Genomic DNA, 21143 nt, shown 5'->3' on the forward strand with positions numbered 1-21143 from the left:
TAGGTTCTTTTTCATTAGAAATGAACTAGGCATATTAGATGCATCTAGCATAGAATGACATTTTGTTTGCATAGTGTGTGATGCACATTGCTACTCATATCATTTGTTTTTGTTTAGTTTGTATCTTAGTTTATTGATTCATATGCATACTCATTAGTTTTTTTTTCTTCAGAAAATCGCATGTTTTTCCTACTTATTTCTTGATTTCTCTTGGTTTTAATCGATTACTCTTCGTTTTAATCGATTACTGTATGATATTTGTTTAGTAGGTTTTTCAAAACCTTCTATTTTAATCGATTACACCATGATTTAATCGATTACCATTGCTTGGTATGTGTTTTCAGTTTTGAAAACTTTTTGTTTTAATTTATTACCCCGCGTTTTAATCGATTGCCAATTTTCATGTTTGTGGTGTTGTGTTTAAAACTTCATGTTTTAATCGATTACCTGTCTGTTTAATCGATTACATGCTTGTATGTATGAATTTAGTGTGGATTGCGTTCTATTTTAATTGGTTACTTAACGTTTTAATTAATTACAATGGCCTTAGGGGGAGTTTTTCTGGCATATTTAATCGATTACGCAAGCACTTTAATTGATTACTTATAGTAGCTTTTGGTTTTAAGTGAAAACAAGGACCAATTTAATCGATTATTATGTCATTTTCATCGATTACTTGTGTTTTTGTTGCATGTAATCAGTTATATTTCTTCTTCACCTCATCAAAACCTCCATTACTCCAGCATTTACTCCTTCCACCTACCATAGCCAACCTAAACGTCTCTTTCCCTCTATAAAAGACAACCCAAATCTCTACTTCAGTCACACCTTCACCTACTCAAAGTTACTATTTCCAAACCCTAATTTTCCCAATTTTCTCAAAGCACAGGGTCTGTCAAAATTTGTGCAGATGAAAGGAACTTTCTGCCTGGAGTTGGTAAATGTTTTCTATACTTGTGCCAGCGCTGACATGGAAGACAATATGTACTCTAGTGTCAATGGTGTAAAGATGATCATTGATGTTGTAGTTTGGAAAGCATTTGTCGGACTGGATATGGGTGGAGTCCACAAGTTCGAAGAATCTGCGGATGGCTACAACACGATGCAGACATATAGAGGTATGATCCTTGACCCAACAAGGAATCTGAGAACCGCCTAGGAGTTAGTGGTTTAAATGTTGAACATAGGATGTTAGTGTATCTCAATACCTACATTCTCGCTTCTCGTACCAAGGTCTAGCAATCATGTGCAGGTAACTGACGACAACTTACAGATCGTATATGGGCTGAAATCAGGTATTCAAATGAATTAGGTACTTATGATTGAAGATATTATGCTAAAGAGCCATCGATTGGTGGATTATGAGCTTCCATATCTTGACTTAGCCTCTAGATTCATTGATTACTTTAATATCGATGTTTCCAATGGGATAGTAGATTTCACCCAAGCCTCTAATGAGATAACTAAAAGGCATCTCAAGAAGCTTGGGATGAGATTTGTTGATCATGAATGGATTATGGCCGAATAGCCACCATCAGCAGCAAACATGGACCAGATGGAAGAAGAAGCAGAAGAAGAAGCTCAATAAGAGCCCGCACACCAATGGAACCCTTTTGAGTCTCTTATGATTCAGAAGATGGATGTCATTCTTCACCTCCATCAAGAGCACCAAGCCAATGCTCATAGTTCCTTAGAAAACATTACTACTAGGTGTGAAAAAAAAGAAACTAGGCTATCCCTTAGTAACCTTCTCAACCCGGATGAGGATGAAGTGTAGTCATGTTCTTGTGCTTGGTTCTGCTGTTTGTTGATTTGTTTGCTATGACATGTTCTGTCTGTCTCTATTTTAAGATGATAGTTAAGTTTTTTCTTATGATTAATGGTTATGTAATGTTCTATGATTAATGAAATATGGTTTTATTTCTCTTCTACTTATGTGTTCTATTTTGTGTATAATCAAACTTTTTGGCCTTGTTAATGCCAAAAGGGGGAGAATATACACCATTGCATATTTTCATATTGGTTGCATTGCATAAGCATTGAGCATTGCATTAATATCAGTAATATATATAAGTATGATATATGATGATGATGATGAATTAATCTGTTCTTAAGTGTTAAGAATTTTTCAGGATAGACTAAGGATTAAGTCTCCAATCTTAAGACTCAGACCCTTAAAATGCACTCAATGTCATATTTAAGTTTGACATCATCAAAGCTAAAAAGGGGGAGATTGTTAGAGATAGGGGAGCAACATGAGCAACATGGTGAAAAACATAAATGCCAAAGCTTAAAGCTCAAGGAAAAACTTGAAGATGTTTTGACTTTACATGCCTAACTCCCTTTAGTGACATTTATATTGGTTGTTATTTTGTATGTTGCATCTTAGTACATATGATATTTGTATTGCATCATTCATTATCATGGTTAGTGTGAAAAAATTATCTAAGTTAGAAAAGTTTTTTCAATAGGCAAAAACTCTCTATTTTAATCAATTACAGATCTATCGTAAATCGATTACAACAAGTTATCTGAAGCTTGAAGAGTTGAGTCTCGTATCGGTTAATCGATTACAGTTGTTCCATAATTGATTACTCTATTATTTGAGACAATGATTGATTTATTTAGGATGTTGGACAAGTGGCCTTAGAAATATTAAGAAGGGGAGGGGTTGATTATGATTTCGTTGACTATTCCTAATTGAAATTTTCCCTTTCTTAATTATTCCCTAGATTCAAATATTTCTTTGTTAACAAGTTACTGAAATAATAAATGAAGGAAAATAACTTACGGAAAAGTAAAGACAACAGAAAGTAAAAGAGATAAGGGAAGAGAGAATGCAAAGCCGAATTTATACTGGTTTGGCCATAACCCGTGCCTACGTCCAGTCCCCAAGCAACTCGCTTGAGATTTCCACTATCCTTGTAAAATCCTTTACAAGCAATGAACCGCAAAGGAATACCCTCCTTTGTGTTCAGTGATTACAACCAAGAAGTTATGCCCACTTCTTGCAATGAACCCCAAGGAACGTTGGTCCTTTGTGTCCAATGATAATAACCAAGAAGTTGTACCCACTTCTTGCAATGAACCCAAATGCGGTTAGTCTTTTAAGTCCAATGATAACAACCAAGAAGTTATACCCACTTCTTGCAATGAACCCAAAAGCGGTTAGTCTTTTGAGTCTAGTGATCAACCAAGAAGCAAATCCTGCTTCTTGCAATGAGCCCAAAAGAGGTTAGTCTTTTGAGTCTAGTGATTGCAACCAAGAAGACCTTCTCTTGAAAACAGTCACCAAGAGTAGGTCTCTTGAAAAGCTAAAGGAGGAGAGGAAAATAGAATAGCACAGGTTTTTGCCCAATGAACTTTTCTTGACAAAGCAAGTATTGAACAAAAACTTTTAGAAAGAAATTGAGAATGATTGAATGAATGAATCTAAAATTCGTGCCATGGTCACATATTTATAGCCATTTGATGGCTCTTTAAGAAATCATGTTAAAGGTTGTGACTCTTGGAAATTTCTTCAAAACTAGTCACTTTAAAAGTCATGACTCTCTTTAAAACTAGTCACTTTAAAAGTTGTGTCTCTTGGCTATTTCTTCAAAAAAAACCAGTCACTTTAAAAATTGTGACTTTTGGCAATTTATTTTTCAAAACCAGTCACTGGTAATCGATTACCATTATAGTGTAATCGATTACACATCAACAGTTCTGACTCTTTATGTTTAGATTTGAAAATCAACGTTTAGAAATGCTGGTAATCGATTACACAAGTTTGAAATTTTTATCACAAGTTGTGACTCTTGAAATTTGAAACTCAACGTTTAAAAAACACTGGTAATCGATTACAAATGTAGTGTAATCGATTACACAAGTTTGAAAATGTTTTTGAACGTTACAAAGCAATGGTAATCGATTACTGGTTTATGGTAATCGATTACTTATTTAAAAATTAGTTTGAAAAGAATGTTGGCTACTGGTAATCGATAAGTAATCGATTACCAGAGAGTAAAAACTCTGGTAAAAGATTTTTCTTTGAAAAATTCTTTTGGACAAATTGTGCTATTCAATCTTTTCATTGAAAAATTCTTTTTAACTTACCTTGATGCTTTTCTTGAGGTTCTTGCATATCTTGAGTCTTCTCTTGAATCTTCACTTGAATCTTTGATTCTTGAAACTTGCTTGAATCTTGATTCTTGACTTGAGTCTTTGGTATCATCAAAATAAGCTTGGAAGCTTTGCTTCTACATAGGAGTCTCTATTTTAATCGATTACCAAGTGGTTTAATTGATTGCTTCTGTTTTGTTTAGTAGTTCAGAAGTGAACAAGAACACTTTAATGGATTACTTTGAGTATCTAATCCATTACATTGTTCTTGAGTTATTTCCAGATGTTGGGAAGAACACTTTAATCAATTAAAAAGATAATCTAATCGATTACTTCAGTGAATTAATCGATTACTTTGTAGATTTAATTTATTAGAGGCGGTTATAACTATTTTCTCTATAAATAACCAGCTTGTTTTCTCCTCCATATACATCAAGAAAATACTCAATATCTTGAAAATAACCCATAACCCTCTAAATGAGCTAAAGATCTCGAGCTGTCATTAGTGAAAAGAGAAGAGAAGAAAAGAGCTTTATAATGACTCACAACTTCTTAATCATTTAATTATGAAGACTTTTTCTTAGAAGTGAGTTGTGTCTCTTGAGTTGAAGAAGAACACCTCCTTAATCCAGCAAGGATTTTTGCGGAAAAGATTGATCAGGTTGTATCTCTCTTTACACATTTTTCTGTGTATGGTTTTACACGTCTTTTGGTTATGCATGAATCACTTAGGGCATGCTAGAATAGGGTTTTCTAATTTGGGCTAAGAGTAGGATTCTCTTAGGCTTATATTCACTAAGGACCCTAGTGTTGGGTGCCTTTGTAATTGGATGTATCATTAGAACTCTATTTTTATAACAAAGAGTGATTGTTTTTCTCAAGCAAGATTATCCCTGTGTTAAAAGATTTTGAGGAGAACCTTGATTATCAAAAGGGTATTTGAATTTGAATTGATTTTATCAAGAAAATTTCAAAAGTTATGAAATCTATTCACCCCCCTTCTAGATTCCTAGTCCACCTAACATTTAATATTTAATGTATTAAATTTAATAAAGAATTTATGTAAAAAGAATTTAACATTTTACAATCGCTAGATTCAAATTATAATTTTACCATATTCGTGGATACAATTAATGGAAATTTAAATTTAACTAGCCTTGAAGCCATGCATACGCATGGATCGCTCTGCTATATTTCGTTTTTTTTGTTTTAGTAACAAAATTGTGATTAGATTAAGAATCAGTCCGATCATAATTCATCTTTCTCCTCCTATTCTCATAGTCATTTTTTTTATTACAATAGAAACTGGCACACACTCATAATAAGACATAAAAATGACAAAAACAGAAAGTACATAATCACTCTTGACTGATTAAAAAAAATATAATAACCACTATTTTCTCATTAAATCCACTCAGCACTCAATCACAACCAACACAATAATTATGAGTGTGTGCAAGCAAATGACCAACCAATTTAGTTCAATCAAGATCGATGTCAAATGTCATTCTCTGAGGAGTAATTCCATTTCAAATTCAAACACCAATTAATTACACCTATCTTCATGTCTCCAAGTCTCTAACCTCAAACCCCAGAATTACACACTATATACAATTGCTAACCCAATCATAATTTACTCAAACTTTCATACATAACATCAAGCACCCAGTCCATATGGGTGTATTGAAGTTCAACTCCTATTCAATCTAAACTCAATAAGTTATTGCTAGTTTTCTTTTTTTTCCAATGCAAGGACAGAAGGGCATTGGACTCTCCATTCAATACCAGCTTTTCCCTATGTTTTTATGCATCCAAATAGTAGACACGGGAAAATGGACACGACAGAGGACAGATCCGAAGTCAAGAAAGTATGAAATATGAGGTATTAAAAATGGAAAGGAAGTCATACCAGCTTTCAAAATTTTCTTCTTACCATCAAAAGCTAATTTGACCAAAGTGGGTCTATGATGAGGACAAGGCAAGTAATAAGGGCAAGGAACCTTTAGAAGGACTTGGAGGACCTATGGCAAGGGCTAGAACAAAGAAGGCCAAGGAAGCTCTTCAACAAGTGTTAACCATGCTATTTGAATTTAGGCCCAAGTTACAAGTGGAGAAGCTTCGGATTGTTAATTGCACCATGTTCCAAGAAGAGTAGAGGGTGCCACTTTTGTTGAGTGGTTTTATTAGCATTTTGTTAGTTGAAATAAAGGCCCAAACATGTGTTAAAGTGGCTGTCAATTCTCTTGGGATTTGCACCACTTATGGGCTTGTTTTAATTTAAAGAAATTAAAGTTAAATAAGGTAAAAACTCTAGGATTGTGGCTGTCTCTTGGCTGACCAAGGAGTTGCATAGTTTTCCATATGTTTATGTGTCTTAATTTTAGTTTTAATTAGGTATAATGACACCATCAATTGTTGTTATCAATTCTAGTTTTAATTAGGTTTAATGACACCATCAATTGTTGTTATTGGTAATCATTTCACTTGTGTAACCAACTTGATGTCATTCCTATTTATAGGTTGCATATTTTCTAATAAAAATATAGACCTTGAATTTGAGTTTTTAATCGCCTTCTAAAGTGTGAGAGTGAATCTCCTTAGTTACTTGAATAATTCAAGAAATTGGTTTATCAAGGAACACCACCTTGTGTGTGACACCAATTCCGGAGGAGTGATTCTTCCAACCCCCTTCTTAATTCTCCTTCTTCATCTTTCTAAACCTTCATTCTTTAATCCCACTTGAACACCATTGTTATCATCTTCATTTTCCATCCAAACACATTCAAACTTTGAACCAAATATCTTACATTCAACCCTCCATAAACTCGTCACTTTCTCTCTCTTCAATAAATTTCATAAAAAAAAAAAGAAGAAGAACCTTTGAAGATCTATCTTCAACCCTTGTGCAAATGGGTTTACATCATTTTGGTTATCAGAGCTCCGGTTCAAGGGTTTTTCAAGAGTGGTTGGGTTGAAATTTCTTAGTAACATCCTTTTAATTTCTTCCTTGCCATTTTATATTACCTGCAAAAATTAGGCCTTTAATTTCTTATTAAAAAAAACATAAACTTATTTAATAAAAATTATTTGGGTTGAATGGTTCATGCTATAATAGCTTTCAAAAATTCTTGAAGGTAATATAATTGGTTGTAAGAAGGTTTGAATTACGAAATTATGAAGTTTAATTCCTTCAAAAAAAAATCCCATTGCGTAGTTGTTGGAATTTTCGGTCGTTGTTCTAAGCTTTTGTTAGCCTAACCCTAAGCCTTTTCCTTGTTACAAATTGGTGGTTGAACTTTGTGTAAACTTTATCTTGAATTGCTTTAGAACTCAAGGAGAATTCTAGAGTGGAAAAAGGCAAGAGTGTACAAAATATTTAAAAAAAAAGCCATATTTGAGAGATACACTTAAGTGTGGTGAGGTTCTATTTTCTTTATAACTATTATTATTTTTATTTTGAATATGTCAGGTAGTGGTGAACATCAATTCGATGGGGCACAAAGATTCTTGTTGGATGCTCTCAATGTTCAAATGCAAAGACTATTGAGGGAGAACAACAGGGAGTTGTTTGAAAGAATTGAGAGATTAGAGAATCATCAACGTCATGAGGAAGAAAGGAGAGGAGGAAATGGTAGTGGTCCAAGGCCAAACTGAATTGAAGGAGTTAAGCTCAACATTCCTCCCTTTAAAGGCAAAAGTGATCCGGAGGCATATTTGGAGTGGGAGCTCAAGATAGAGCATATCTTCTTATGTAACACCTATGAGGAGGCTCAAAAATTGAAGCTAGCAGTTGCAGAATTCTCAGATTATGCTCTTGTGTGGTGGAACAAATTGCAAAGGGGGAGAGCTAGAAATGAGGAGCCTTTGGTGGAAACTTGGATTGAGATGAAATAGATCATGAGGAAGCGGTATGTGCCGGCAAGCTATACTAGGGACTTAAAATTCAAACTTCAAAAGTTGTTCCATGGTAGCAAAGGCGTTGAGGAATACTATAAAGAAATGGAGGTGCTCATGATTCAAGCCAAGATAGAAGAGGATGAAAAGGTAACCATGGCTAGATTTCTTAATGGTTTAAATAGTGATATCCGTGATATTGTTGAGCTGCGGGAATTTGTTGAAATGGAGGATTTGCTTCACAAAACAATCTGAGTAGAGCAATAGTTGAAAAGGAAAGGTGTGGCCAAAAGGAGTTCCACTAATTATGGTTCTTCTATTTGGAAGGACAAGGGTAAAGGGGTTGCCACCTCTAATGCAACACCTATACCATCAAAAACTCCTCCAAAATTCCAAGAACAATCCTCAAAAAAAAGTCGGGATGTGAAGTGCTTTCAGTGCCAAGGCTTGGGACATTATGCATATGAGTGCCCTAACAAGAAAGTCATGATTCTTATAGACGGAGAGTACATTAGTGAGTCCGAAGTTGAAAAGGGAGAAGAGAGTGAGGATGATGAGGAGGAAGTGGAGAAAACACCGGAGGGAGAATTGTTGATGATTAGGCGGTTACTTGGCCATCAATTGAAGTCAATGGAGGAAATTCATGGAGAAAACATTTTCCACACTAGATGTTTGATCAATGGCAAAGTTTGCATGATGATCATTGATGGAGGGAGTTGTACCAATGTGGCAAGTGCAAGACTTGTGTCTAAATTGAATTTAGTCACAAAACCACATCCTAGGCCGTATAAGCTTCAATGGCTTAGTGAGGATGGAGAGGCGTAAGTAAGGAAGCAAGTGGAGTTGGATATTTCCATTGGAAAGTACAATGATAAGGTGCTTTGTGATGTTGTTCCTATGGAGGCCAGCCACTTACTCTTGGGGAGACCATGGCAATTTGATAAGAGGGCTAATCATGATGGTTTCACTAACAAGATCTCTTTCACGTATCAAGGCAAAAAGATAGTGCTCAAACCATTGAGTCCACAAGAAGTGTGTGAGGATCAAAGAAAAATGAGAGAGAAAATTCTTCAAGAAAAGAGAGAAAAAGAAAAAGAGAGTCAAACACTTGAGAGTTCAAAAAGTGAGGACAAAAAGAGGGAAACACAAGAGAGGAAAAAGATGAGTGAAACACTTAAAGTGAGGGAGAATTTTCTAGCTACAAAAGGAGAGGTCAAAGGGTTGTTTCATTCAAAACAGTCCCTATACTTGTTGATTTGCAAAAATTATGTTTTGACCACTAACACTTTTGACAACTTTGAATTGCCTTCTAGTGTGAAAACTCTTTTGCAGGAATTTGAAGAGGTGTTTCCATCAAGTGTTCCAAGTAGGTTGCCATCATTGAGAGGAATTGAGCATCAAATTGATCTCGTGCCGGGAGCTTCTTTGCCTAATAGGTCAGCTTATAGGAGTAACCCTCAAGAGATCAAGGAGATCCAAAGACAAGTGGAGGAACTCATTGGTAAGGGAGGGGTAAGAGATAACATGAGTCCATGTGCTGTCCCAGTAATTTTGGTTCCAAAAAAAGATGGTTCTTGGAGGATGTGCTCCAATTGTAGAGCTTTAAACAATATTACCATTAAATATAGGTATCCAATACCTAGACTTAATGATTTACTTGATGAATTGTGAGGTGTTTGTTTCTTTTCCAAAATTGATTTGAAAAGTGGTTACAATCAAATAAGGATTAAAGAAGGAGATGAATGGAAAACCGCTTTCAAAACTAAATATGGATTATATGAATGGTTGGTTATGCCTTTCAGTTTGACTAATGCTCCAAGCACTTTCATGAGATTAATGAACCATGTCTTGAGAGAATTCATTGGTAAATTTGTGGTGGTGTACTTTGATGATATCCTTGTTTATAGCACAACCCTTGATTTGCATGTTGCACACTTAAAATCGGTGTTGTGTGTGCTTAGGAAGGAACAATTGTATGCTAACCTTGAAAAATGTATTTTTTTGCAAAGACCATGTTGTGTTTCTTGGTTTTGTAGTAAGTTCCAAAGGGGTTCAAGTTGATAAAGAAAAGGTCAAGGCTATCCAAGAGTGGCCTGCACCTAGAAGTGTGACTGAGGTGAGAAGTTTTCATAGACGATTTGTGAAGGATTTTAGTACCTTGGAAGCACCTTTGAATGAGGTAATTAAGAAAAATGTTGTTTTAAAATGGGGGAAGAAACAAGAAGAAGCTTTCAATGCTCTTAAGCAAAAGTTAACCAATGCCCCCATACTTGCTTTGCCAAATTTTTCAAAATCTTTTGAAATTGAATGTGATGCTTCAAATGTTGGGATTGGGGCTGTATTGTTACAAGAAGGTCATCTAATTGCTTATTTTAGTCAAAAATTAAGTGGTCCTACCCTTAACTATTCTACTTATGATAAGGAGTTGTATGCCTTAGTGAGAGCGTTGAAAACATGACAACGCTATCTTTATCCTAAGGAGTTTGTGATCCATAGTGACCATGAGTCCCTAAAATACTTAAAAGGACAAGCTAAGCTAAACAAAAGGCATGCCAAATGGGTGAAATTTCTTGAGCAATTTCCTTATGTTATTAAACATAAAAAGGGAAAAGGAAATATTGTTGCGGATGCCTTGTCAAGGAGACACTTTTTGCTTTCTATGCTTGAAACAAAAATGATTGGATTTGATTGCTTGAAAGAAATATATGAAGGAGATGACACCTTTGGTGAAATCTTCAAAAATTGTGAAAGTTTTCTAAAGATGGTTTTTATAAATATGAGGGCTATCTTTTCAAAGAAAATAAATTATGTGTGCCCAAGTGTTCTATTAGAAACTTGCTTGTGTGTGAAGCCCATGAAGGAGGGTTGATGGGGCATTTTGGGGTCGAAAAGACCTTAGATACATTGAAAGAGCATTTTTATTGGCCTAACATGAAGAAAGATGTGCAGAAATTTTGTGAGTGTTGTATTATTTGCAAAAAGGCCAAGTCAAAGGTAATGCCTCATGGTTTGTATACCCCTTTACCAATTCTGGATTCTCCATGGATTGATTTATCAATGGACTTTGTTTTAGGGCTGCCTAGAACAAGTAATGGTAAGGATTCCATATTTGTTGTTGTTGATAGGTTTTCTAAAATGGCTCATTTTATTCCTTGTAGGAAATTTGATGATGCTAATCATGTGGCGGATTTGTTCTTCAAAGAAGTGGTGAAACTCTATGAATTACCAAGAAGCATTATTAGTGATAGGGACTCCAAGTTCCTAAGCCATTTTTGGAGGACCTTATGGGGGAAGTTGGGTACTAAGCTACTATTTTCTACTACTTGTCACCCTCAAACGGATGAACAAACAGAGGTTGTGAATAGGACTTTGGGTACCTTGCTAAGGACCGTTTTGAAAAAAGAATCTTAAAAATTGGGAAGTTTGCTTACCTCACATTGAATTTGCTTATAATAGGACTGTGCATAGCACCACTAGTTGTTCTCCTTTTGAGGTTGTTTATGGTTTCAATCCACTAACTCCTCTTGATTTGTTGCCAATGCCTAATATTTCAGTTTTTAAGCATAAGGAAGGACAAGCCAAAGCGGACTATGTGAAAAAGCTCCATGAAAAAGTCAAGGCCCAAATTGAAAAGAGGAATGAGAGCTATGCTAAACAAGCAAACAAGGGGCGCAAAAAGGTTGTTTTCCAACCCGGAGATTGGGTTTAGGTTCACATGAGAAAGGAGAGGTTTCCGGAGCCAAGGAAATCCAAGCTTCAACCAAGAGGGGATGGTCCATTTCAAGTACTTGAAAGGATAAATGACAATGCGTGCAAAATTGAATTGCCTGGTGAGAATAATGTGAGTACTACATTTAATGTGTCTGACTTAACTCTTTTTGATGTAGATGGAGAAGCCGATTTGAGGACAAATCCTTTTGAAGAGGGAGAGAGTGATGAGGACAAGGCAAGGAATAAGGGCAAGGAACCTTTAGAAGGACTTGGAGGACCTATGGCAAGGGCTAGAACAAAGAAGGCCAATGAAGCTCTTCAACAAGTGTTAACCATGCTATTTGAATTTAGGCCCAAGTTACAAGTGAAGAAGCTTCGGATTGTTAATTGCACCATGTTCCAAGAAGAGTAGAGGGTGCCACTTTTGTTGAGTGGTTTTATTAGCATTTTGTTAGTTGAAATAAAGGTCTAAACTTGTGTTAAAGTGGCTGTCAATTCTCTTGGGATTTGCACCACCTATGGGCTTGTTTTAATTTAAAGAAATTAAAGTTTAATAAGGTAAAAACTCTAGGATTGTAGCTATCTCTTGGCTGACCAAGGAGTTGCATAGTTTTCCATATGTTTATGTGTCTTAATTTTAGTTTTAATTAGGTATAATGACACCATCAATTGTTGTTATCAATTCTAGTTTTAATTAGGTTTAATGACACCATCAATTGTTGTTATTGGTGATCATTTCACTTGTGTAACCAATTTGATGTCATTCCTATTTATAGGTTACATATTTTCTAATAAAAATATAAACCTTGAATTTGAATTTTTAATCACCTTCTAAAATGTGAGAGTGAATCTCCTTAGTTACTTAAGTGATTCAAGAAATTGATTTATCAATGAACATTATCTTGTGTGTGACATCAATTCCGGAGGAGTGATTCTTTCAACCCCCTTCTTCATTCTCCTTCTTCATCTTTCTAAACCTTCATTATTTAATCTCACTTGAACACCATTGTTATCATCTTCATTTTCCATCCAAATTCATTCAAACTTTGAACCAAATACCTTACATTCAACCCTCCATAAACTCATCACTTTCTCTCTCATTCAATAAATTTCATAAAAAAAAAAAAATAAGAACCTTTGAAGATCCATCTTCAACCCTTGTACAAATAGGTTTACATCACTCTATAAAAGTGCTAAGTCTACTCCACTAGTTCCCTCTTGTAGTTGTGCCTTTACTATCCAGAATATGAAATTATTCATTTCCTCAAGGGTTCTATTTTTTAAATTAATTTCACAATTTATGTTACTTGAAAATTAACTAATCTTATCAATCATAATTATGATTTGCTTGTGACACTATTTCCTTCCTGATAATGTTATAATTGGGTTAACTAACATTACTTCTAGTACTTATTAGGTGTTTTGCTTTTCCTATTTATTAGGTGTGCATTAGCTGTAGTACTAACCGCATTTTATAAAAACATTTGGCAATTGTTTAAAAAACATGAACCATGCAAGGAAATAGGATTATAAATCATAAGGTTCAAGAGAAATAAATATGCAGAATTGGTAAAGAGCACAAAATAAAATTAGCAGTCCAAATCCAAGTATCTTTCTGCCTTTAATAAAATTGATAGAACCTTGTATATAACTGTTAAAATTTGAAAGCTGCCAGTCTCTAGTGTTCAAATAAAACACAAATAACTTGAGCAGAAGTTAACATTGCAGCACATAAAAAAATTAGACAGTAAAATGAAATGAAAGGAGGTGTTAGTTCCTGCTTGGCTGCTCTATTAGCTCGAGTCTTCTCTTCATTTGTGTTTCTAAAATTGTTCACCTTTGAATAGGAGACCATATTATCCCTCAAGTCACACGGTTTAAATATCTTGGGTCTGTAATACAGGATGATGGGGAAATTGAAGGGGATGTGAATCATCGCATTCAAGCAGGATGAATGAAATGGAGAAAAGCATCGGGGGTGTTATGTGATGCAAAGGTACCGATCAAGCTAAAGGGAAAGTTTTATCGGACTGCGGTAAGACCGGCGATTTTGTACGGAACAGAATGCTGGGCGGTCAAGAGCCAACATGAGAATAAAGTCGGTGTAGCGGAGATGAGGATGTTGCGGTGGTTGTGTGGTAAGACTCGACAGGATAAAATTAGAAACGAAGCTATTAGAGAGAGGGTTGGAGTAGCGCCTATTGTAGAGAAGATGGTGGAAAATAGACTTAGGTGGTTTGGGCATGTAGAGAGAAAACCGGTAGACTCTGTAGTGAGGAGAGTAGACCAGATGGAGAGAAGACAAACAATTCGAGGCAGAGGAAGACCCAAAAAGACTATAAGAGAGGTTATAAAAAAGGATCTCGAAATTAATGGTTTGGATAGAAGTATGGTACTTGATAGAACATTATGGCGGAAGTTGATCCATGTAGCCGACCCCACCTAGTGGGATAAGGCGTTGTTGTTGTTGTTGTTGTTGTTGTTGCTGTAGATCACTGCAAATCACCAAAAAAATGAAGTTGTAGTTAACGGTGGCTGGCAAAGGCATCCCCGTTTTTGATTTCAGATGAGTCGAAAAGCCTTAGAAGTAAACCAATATGAGATCTGGGATATAGAAGATGCAAATGGGGAGTAGAAGAGATTCTGAATCAGAAATAAATCTATGAGAAAGATAAAATGATTTTCCTAACCAACAATACCTACAACTTCATAAATCCAATTAGTAATACATCAATGTGTACAAAAATCTTTTCAAAACAGGAAAATAAAATAAAATATATTAAACACAGTTGTCATGAGTTGGAGCAAAACAATAACAATAACTTGGAGACACTTTCTAAGGTGATTAGCAGTCATTGATCGATGTTAAGTATGGAATTCAGGTATAAAATTTAACAAAGCTCAGTAACTTACTATCATATATGTCATTTGTGCACACATCTTTAAAATTATAATCGGAGTCAATGAAGAAAGAGCCATGCATATAAAGATAATTCACGTTACGAAGGAATATCATGTTAAGAAGGAAATACAATTAAAAGTATGTAGCTCCCTAACTTTTTCCCTAACTTTTACAAAAATATCAAAAAAATTATGGGTTCAAAAAAGAGAAAAGTTAGTAGAGATCATGCTTTATACAATTCAAACATTTTCTAGTTTTATAATACAAACTTTAAAAAAAAATACTGCCCTGGTTTTTGTGATGACATGTTATTAGAAACAAATTAAATACATAGATATATAATTAAATAATTAAATATGTCTTTTTATGCTTACATTTATCAACTAATTTATCAGCTAGTTTTATTAAATATTTTTAATTATATTAATCATATATTAATAAGCTTTTATGTGCACCATAAATTGCATTAGGAAAATTAAATGAGTCAAAAAGAATCATCCTTCTATTTAATCCATATAAACTAACATGATATAGCCACCTCAAAATAAATATATCAGCCAATGTTAAATTTCTACAAACCTTAAATTGGTAACTTTGAAAGATAGCAACTATTGTAGTCATGTATATTGAAAATAAAGGTCTACCATAGTAAAAAATGTATAAATATTCACAAAAAATATAAATGAAATCCAAAGGAGTTAAGGTAAAACAGAACACAAATCCATAGAGTTCTTAATGAAAATGATGAGGTTTTTGTCTTGGTGTTAGAGGCTCCGAAGTGTCCGACCAGAAGGAGACAAAATAACCAATCAATTGAATGTGCAAAACATGAAAGAATTGAACCGAAGTCATATTCCTCAAACAAAAAACTAAATAAAAGAAAAGTATACCCACCCTTTTCAGAAGTTCCCCTTTTAAAGAAAAATAAAGAGTAGCAGCAATTTCTTCTGCCATATTTTACTGTAAGACCCCAGTACCCAGCTAGCCAACCTGCATAACACTATTTTCTTTCTGCTGAGGCAATTCAGACACACTAAGTCACATGGCCATATCAATATCATAACTCTTGAAATTAAACTCTTGTCCTAGTAAAATATTTATTTTCTTCCATCATAACTCTTGATCAATGTACAAGCATACACAATATCAACTCTCAAAAAGATGTTTCATTATTCTCAGAAAAAACATCACTTGTCACTTTCCTCACAGTTTAGTTCTGATATCATTTGAGTGAGAAAAATGATAAAAGTTATTTCTTCAAATGCCCATCCAAATCCAATGAGTAACACAATCATTAAAATAGAAGAAAATTTAAAATAATTTTGTTTACTCGTAATTTTTATAATCTGCACTAATAAAAAATAGAATTGTATAATATGCATGTAATCTTAAAGAAACATGACTATTAAAAGAATATTTTTCTTAAAAAAAACATTAAAAATCATTATAAAAATGTATTAGTAATATTATTTAAGATAATTATTAAGTACCACGGTAAAAAAAATGTAAAATTAAGTATATCTTTGTGAAATTATTTTTATACAATAATTTATATTTTTCGACAGCCATGAAAAGGATAGGAAGAAAAGAGATAAAATTAAAGTATGTTATAGTAACTTATAACAATAGATGATGTAATGGAGATGGAGATAAAGAAAAAAAATACTATTATAAGAATTATTGTATAAATAATATAATTCTTACATTTTTAAAATGGGCATGCACTGAGGTAATACAATACTTTCTTCATTTGTAAAATAACAATAAAATCAGTCTATCAACTATAAAGCATACGGAGGTCAAAGATTTCAACAACTTATATATGCAAATGCCACATAAAAAGTTACCACAATTTTTTATTTTTCTTATTCGTATTTTTAGAAAAAGAATGTTTCTAGATCTATATTTACAGGTGCAATAATTGCCACACAAAAGACTTGAAGTGTGTGAAAGACCAAGAGAGTAGCTCCAGGCTCTCATCCGAGACCATCATCCTCTTGAGCCTAAGCTCCTCCAAGCCAACCTTGCTCTCATACTCCAAAGGGGGAAGGGGATAGGGAAAAAAAACAATCCCAGAAAGATAAAGCTTTCATACACAAACCATCATAATTCAAGAAAAAAGGACTAAAAAACAAAAAAATCATTGACAATACCTCCAATGTCTCCCTAAACCCATAAATTCATTGGTACATTATAGAACAACATGGTAAGCTATATAAATAACTTGCACATCTAGCCCCCTGATACCAATCTAAAAGCCCCAGTTCGTTACTCATTTGAACTTAGCATGTACTATACTATTGTAGTCATGTATATTGAAAATAAAGCTCTACCATAGTAAACAATGTATAAATATTCAAAAAATATAAATGAAATCCAAAGGAGTTAAGGTAAAACAAAACACAAATCCATAGAGTTCTTAGTGAAAATGACGAGGTCATCCTCCAATAGTGAACACCATAGGGGGGGTTCATAACTCTTTTATGGGTCCTAGTCTTACCATGCCACATCAATTTTAAGTTTAGCGACTTTTCACTCAAATGATAAAACTCTTTTAAGAACTTCAAATGCGTCTCACAAGTTATCCCACATCTTTATATTCCTTTAAAATGGGTCTCACAAATTACCTCTTAATTATTTTTTAATGGTTAAGAAGTAAGAACCGACTTTGCATGTGGCATCCATGTCATCCTCCTTCAACGGTGAACCAAGTTAAGAACAATTCTTAACTTTAAGAATTAACCTAAGAACTAACACCGGAGAAGTTTTAATGAATAAAGTGTTCATCCAAGGGAAGTGGGCAAATTTAATGGAAAAAATTGCAAATTAATATTGAAGATACACACCTAAGACTCCTCAGGAGGAAATATTCGTAGAAGAAGGCATATCTTTGACAGTTCCACCATAGCATCAACCTGTTTGCCTTGCATTTCCAGAGCCTATAATTGAAAACAACAAATGCATGAATTTAGCAGAGCGTTCCAGAGGACAAATATGATCTTTCTAAAAATGAGATATTTGATGGGACCAAAATTTCAGACATTAATTCTAGGCTTGACACTCATTTTTAAGACCTGTAGTCAAATTGTTGATTTTACATGCAAATGCCACACTAATTTTATTCCAAAAACTTAATACAATGCAATATTATCTTCTATGCTGAAATTGAAGTTTTTAGTGATGTACCAACAATTACGAAAACTTAATAAATGATTTATTTGAGCCTGAAATTGAACTTAATTTAATGCATAGGATCATATATCTTATGAATATATATAAAATCTTTGTAGATAGGAAATAAAAAAGTAATATATGATCTTTGTATAAAATGCACGTCAGCATCCAAGAAACTATTAACGAAAATAAAACCAATATTTCTTGATGCAATCAATTCTTTCCCTTGCAATTTGAACAAAGAGGAAGAATATGTAGTGAGCTCCACTTGTTCCTATGCACAATGAATTTATTTTCCTCAGAGAATCCAAGATTAGAAAGAATCCTAACATTGTCCTACTAAAAAAGAATTTAAAATGCTATATGTGTGTTATAAGCAACCACCTTTTGATAGATGAGGGAAAGGTGTATGTTAGTTGTCAAATAGTTAGGATTGCTAGGATATCTAAATGTTAGTTAGTTAGTTAAGAAACTATAAATAGTCTTTTAAAGGGGAATTAGAGAGATTAGGGAGAGAATTTGGGAAGTGGAGGGTGGTGAGACCTCGAAACTCATCTGTACTCTGTTTTGGGTGCACTATTATAATAATACAGACATTCTTTGTCTCTGTTTTTGGTCCAGTTCTATCACCTTTTCCTCTATAATTTTGGTCACTGCCTTCAATTAAAGTAGCTAGCTAGGGATTATGGTGTTCTCTACGGTTAAAGCATTGTATACGATCAATTAGGCCATAAACACTTGGACTTCACTCACTATTACTTAACTTGACATCCTTAACATACTAAAATTTAAAATTATGCAGAGGTACTTATTTGCAAGGAATTTAATAAATCCTGGAAGACCAATAACAGCTCCCTTGAATCATTGACATTGTATGCTTACTTATATACTGTCTCTAATGTGCTAACCATGCCAATCAATTAGTGTAACATAAGTTTTATCCAATGAATATTTAATGGATCTGCAAGAGTTTTAGCAGCAAAAATAAAATTAGTTACCTTACTCAATGGTATGGTTATATGGCAGAATTTTGGTCTTCCAAAGGGTTTTTTATCCTTCAGCTTCTCCAAAAGGCTTAAGCTGTTTTAAAGTATATTAGATTAGACATTAGAAAATTATTACATTAGATTAGATGAGCGAATATTTAGTATTTATTATTAAGAGAAGACTGAGTGTTGAAAAGAGAATGTGGTTAGCATTTCTCAAATATCATTTCTCTTTCTAAATAGAAATTAAATCCGTAAAATGTATTTGTATTAGCTTTTCATTGGTGAATTGTGGGTTGGGTGAACTTGCCTTGTAACCTCTTGGTGCCACAGTGAGAACACAAACAGTGAGATAGCCATTGGTGAGTCCCAAGAAGGAGGCTAGCAGAATCATCCATCCTTGGTCACCATATTTTGCTGTGAAGTAGAATGCTGGGATCAGCAAGAATCTAGAAAACACTGCTATTAGTAAACCCTTTCTTGATTCCAACTTTAGCCATGGCACAAGGGGAATATATATTGGTATGAAATCCACCACATTATACATAGCAATTAAAACAACTGGGTACTTGCAATGATCACCACCAGTTCCAAAATAAACTCTTTTAACTTTTTTTCCTATCGGTTCCATCAGCCATCAAAAGGACAAAATGGACAAACACAAAATCAAAGGATCTAATATTTTAATTAAAGTTTTTAAGGCCATGGTCATAGGCTATGTATTAAGCATATGCTTATTTTGCATTTTTTCCCCTTGGGATGGAGAATGTTATATCTACATTCTAATAACATTAAGTAGAAAATGTTTGCTCCAAAACTGTGCAGAAAACAGATTAAAAATATATATCATGTCATGTCAAAAGGCAATTGGATTACAGACTAAGCATAAATTAAGCACTCACCATGTGCCTAACTGATGTGTTCCAGTATTTTCATACAAAAATCCAGGAAAGATTGACAGTGTTACCACAAATATATAAAATAAACCAACTACATAATCATGGTTCTCAACAAATAATTGTTTGTTGCTCAACTGCTCTTCTTTTTTGCTATCATATCCACCCTACAAAAGTTCCAAATCTTTTAGGAGATAATAAAATATTATTTCCACCTGAGTAAAGTATTATTGTTTTAGCATAATTATATTACTTGATCATCAGTCTTTGTTTGAATGCCAACAACAGCAAGGTTAGCTGCAACAGTTTTTTATCCCTCTAATGCTGCTTTTGAATGGTAATATTTCACTATGGGCAATTTGGTGAAGTAGATTGCATACAGGATGATACAAACTAACTCAAAGAATGTGGAGATTGCCAAGAATAGTACTGCAAAATAAGAAAATACAGACAGGTTTATAGAATAAATTAATTTCAATATATAAATTAATACAATAAAAGCACCAACAACATTGCATTGAATAGATCCTATGAAATTAATTTCAATATATAAATAAGAAAATATATAAACCTGCCAAGAATTAGACTCAGCCAACTGAGTTGAGCACCACCAACATTACTTTTTCTAGACAGGACCCCACCCATGCTACAGAAAATACAATAAGATCAAAGTAGAGTGCCGGCGCGTGAGAGTTCATCGCCGCCTTCGCCATCAGTGACTCGCCGGTCCCTATTTTGCAAATAATAAAACCGAATATGCACAAAAATGAATAGCCCCAAGATCTCCAGCTCCGCCACGCGGTCAGAGAGGCTCTGCAAACGTAACTCATTCTCGAGCTGCCTCTCCACACGTCGGTAAGCGAACGACGGCGCGTGCACCAGATCTGCAAAAGCATTGAAGTGGGTTGGAAGTGGCAAGTGGTCGAGGTCGAGAGAAAGTGAGTCTTCGACGATAACGAAGGAAAGAAAAGTTAGGAGTAAAATAATCATGATGATGGATGGATGTTTGTATGTATCAGCTCATTGTGATGTTGAAAGGGAAAGGGAATCGAGATTGCGACTAACGGTAGGAATAGGTCAGGCCGGTCTACCAGCGTCTACAATCTAATCTATGTAAAATTTGGTCTAAATTGACCTATTTAATAAAAAGGTTAGACTTAAGCTTAGGCTTATTAAAAAGCCTTATAAGCCAGATAGACGTTTTATCAATCTATTTCATTGATTTTATTCAATTGGATTAAAAATATATTTTAAAAATAGATTTAATAAAATCTAATGTTAATAAAAATTTAGTTACTCAGCATTAAAAAAATACACATGTTAGTATCTAATATTATTAAATATATCATTAGTTAGATAATTTCAGGCATTAATTTTATTCAATCAGGATAAAAAAATGTTTTTTAAAATCATACATATACAAAGGTATTTCAAAATGTTTATGTTTTCTTTTAAGTTAGGTATTCAAAATAATTT

General features: G+C 34.0%; 1 protein-coding gene and 1 long non-coding RNA gene across 5 annotated transcripts in view; both read right to left on the reverse strand.

Moving 5' to 3' along the window:
- LOC100806098 (plasmodesmata-located protein 8) overlaps positions 1-18867 on the reverse strand; it is a 35631-nt gene extending 16764 nt beyond the window's left edge. For 2 of the 4 annotated variants that reach the window (XR_005887259.1, XM_006591192.4), the window contains exons 1-2: positions 18784-18867; positions 17458-17550 (exon numbers count right to left, since the gene is read on the reverse strand). The gene's annotated coding sequence lies outside the window, so the exon portion shown is untranslated. Of the gene's footprint in view, positions 1-14144; positions 14205-15309; positions 17551-18783 lie in introns of those variants that run through there. The other 2 variants (XR_005887260.1, XR_001387166.2) reach the window with 2 other exon arrangements.
- Positions 18868-19085: 218 nt separating this feature from the next.
- LOC106797861 (uncharacterized) lies at positions 19086-20803 on the reverse strand. Its single transcript, XR_005887261.1, has 3 exons — positions 20239-20803; positions 19921-20096; positions 19086-19834 (listed from the first exon to the last, which is right to left on the reverse strand). It is a non-coding gene; the product is annotated as an uncharacterized lncRNA (long non-coding RNA).
- Between the last annotated feature and the right edge of the window lie 340 nt (positions 20804-21143).

The sequence above is a fragment of the Glycine max genome, chromosome 11, assembly GCF_000004515.6.
Source record: "Glycine max cultivar Williams 82 chromosome 11, Glycine_max_v4.0, whole genome shotgun sequence".
NCBI lineage: Eukaryota > Viridiplantae > Streptophyta > Magnoliopsida > Fabales > Fabaceae > Glycine > Glycine max.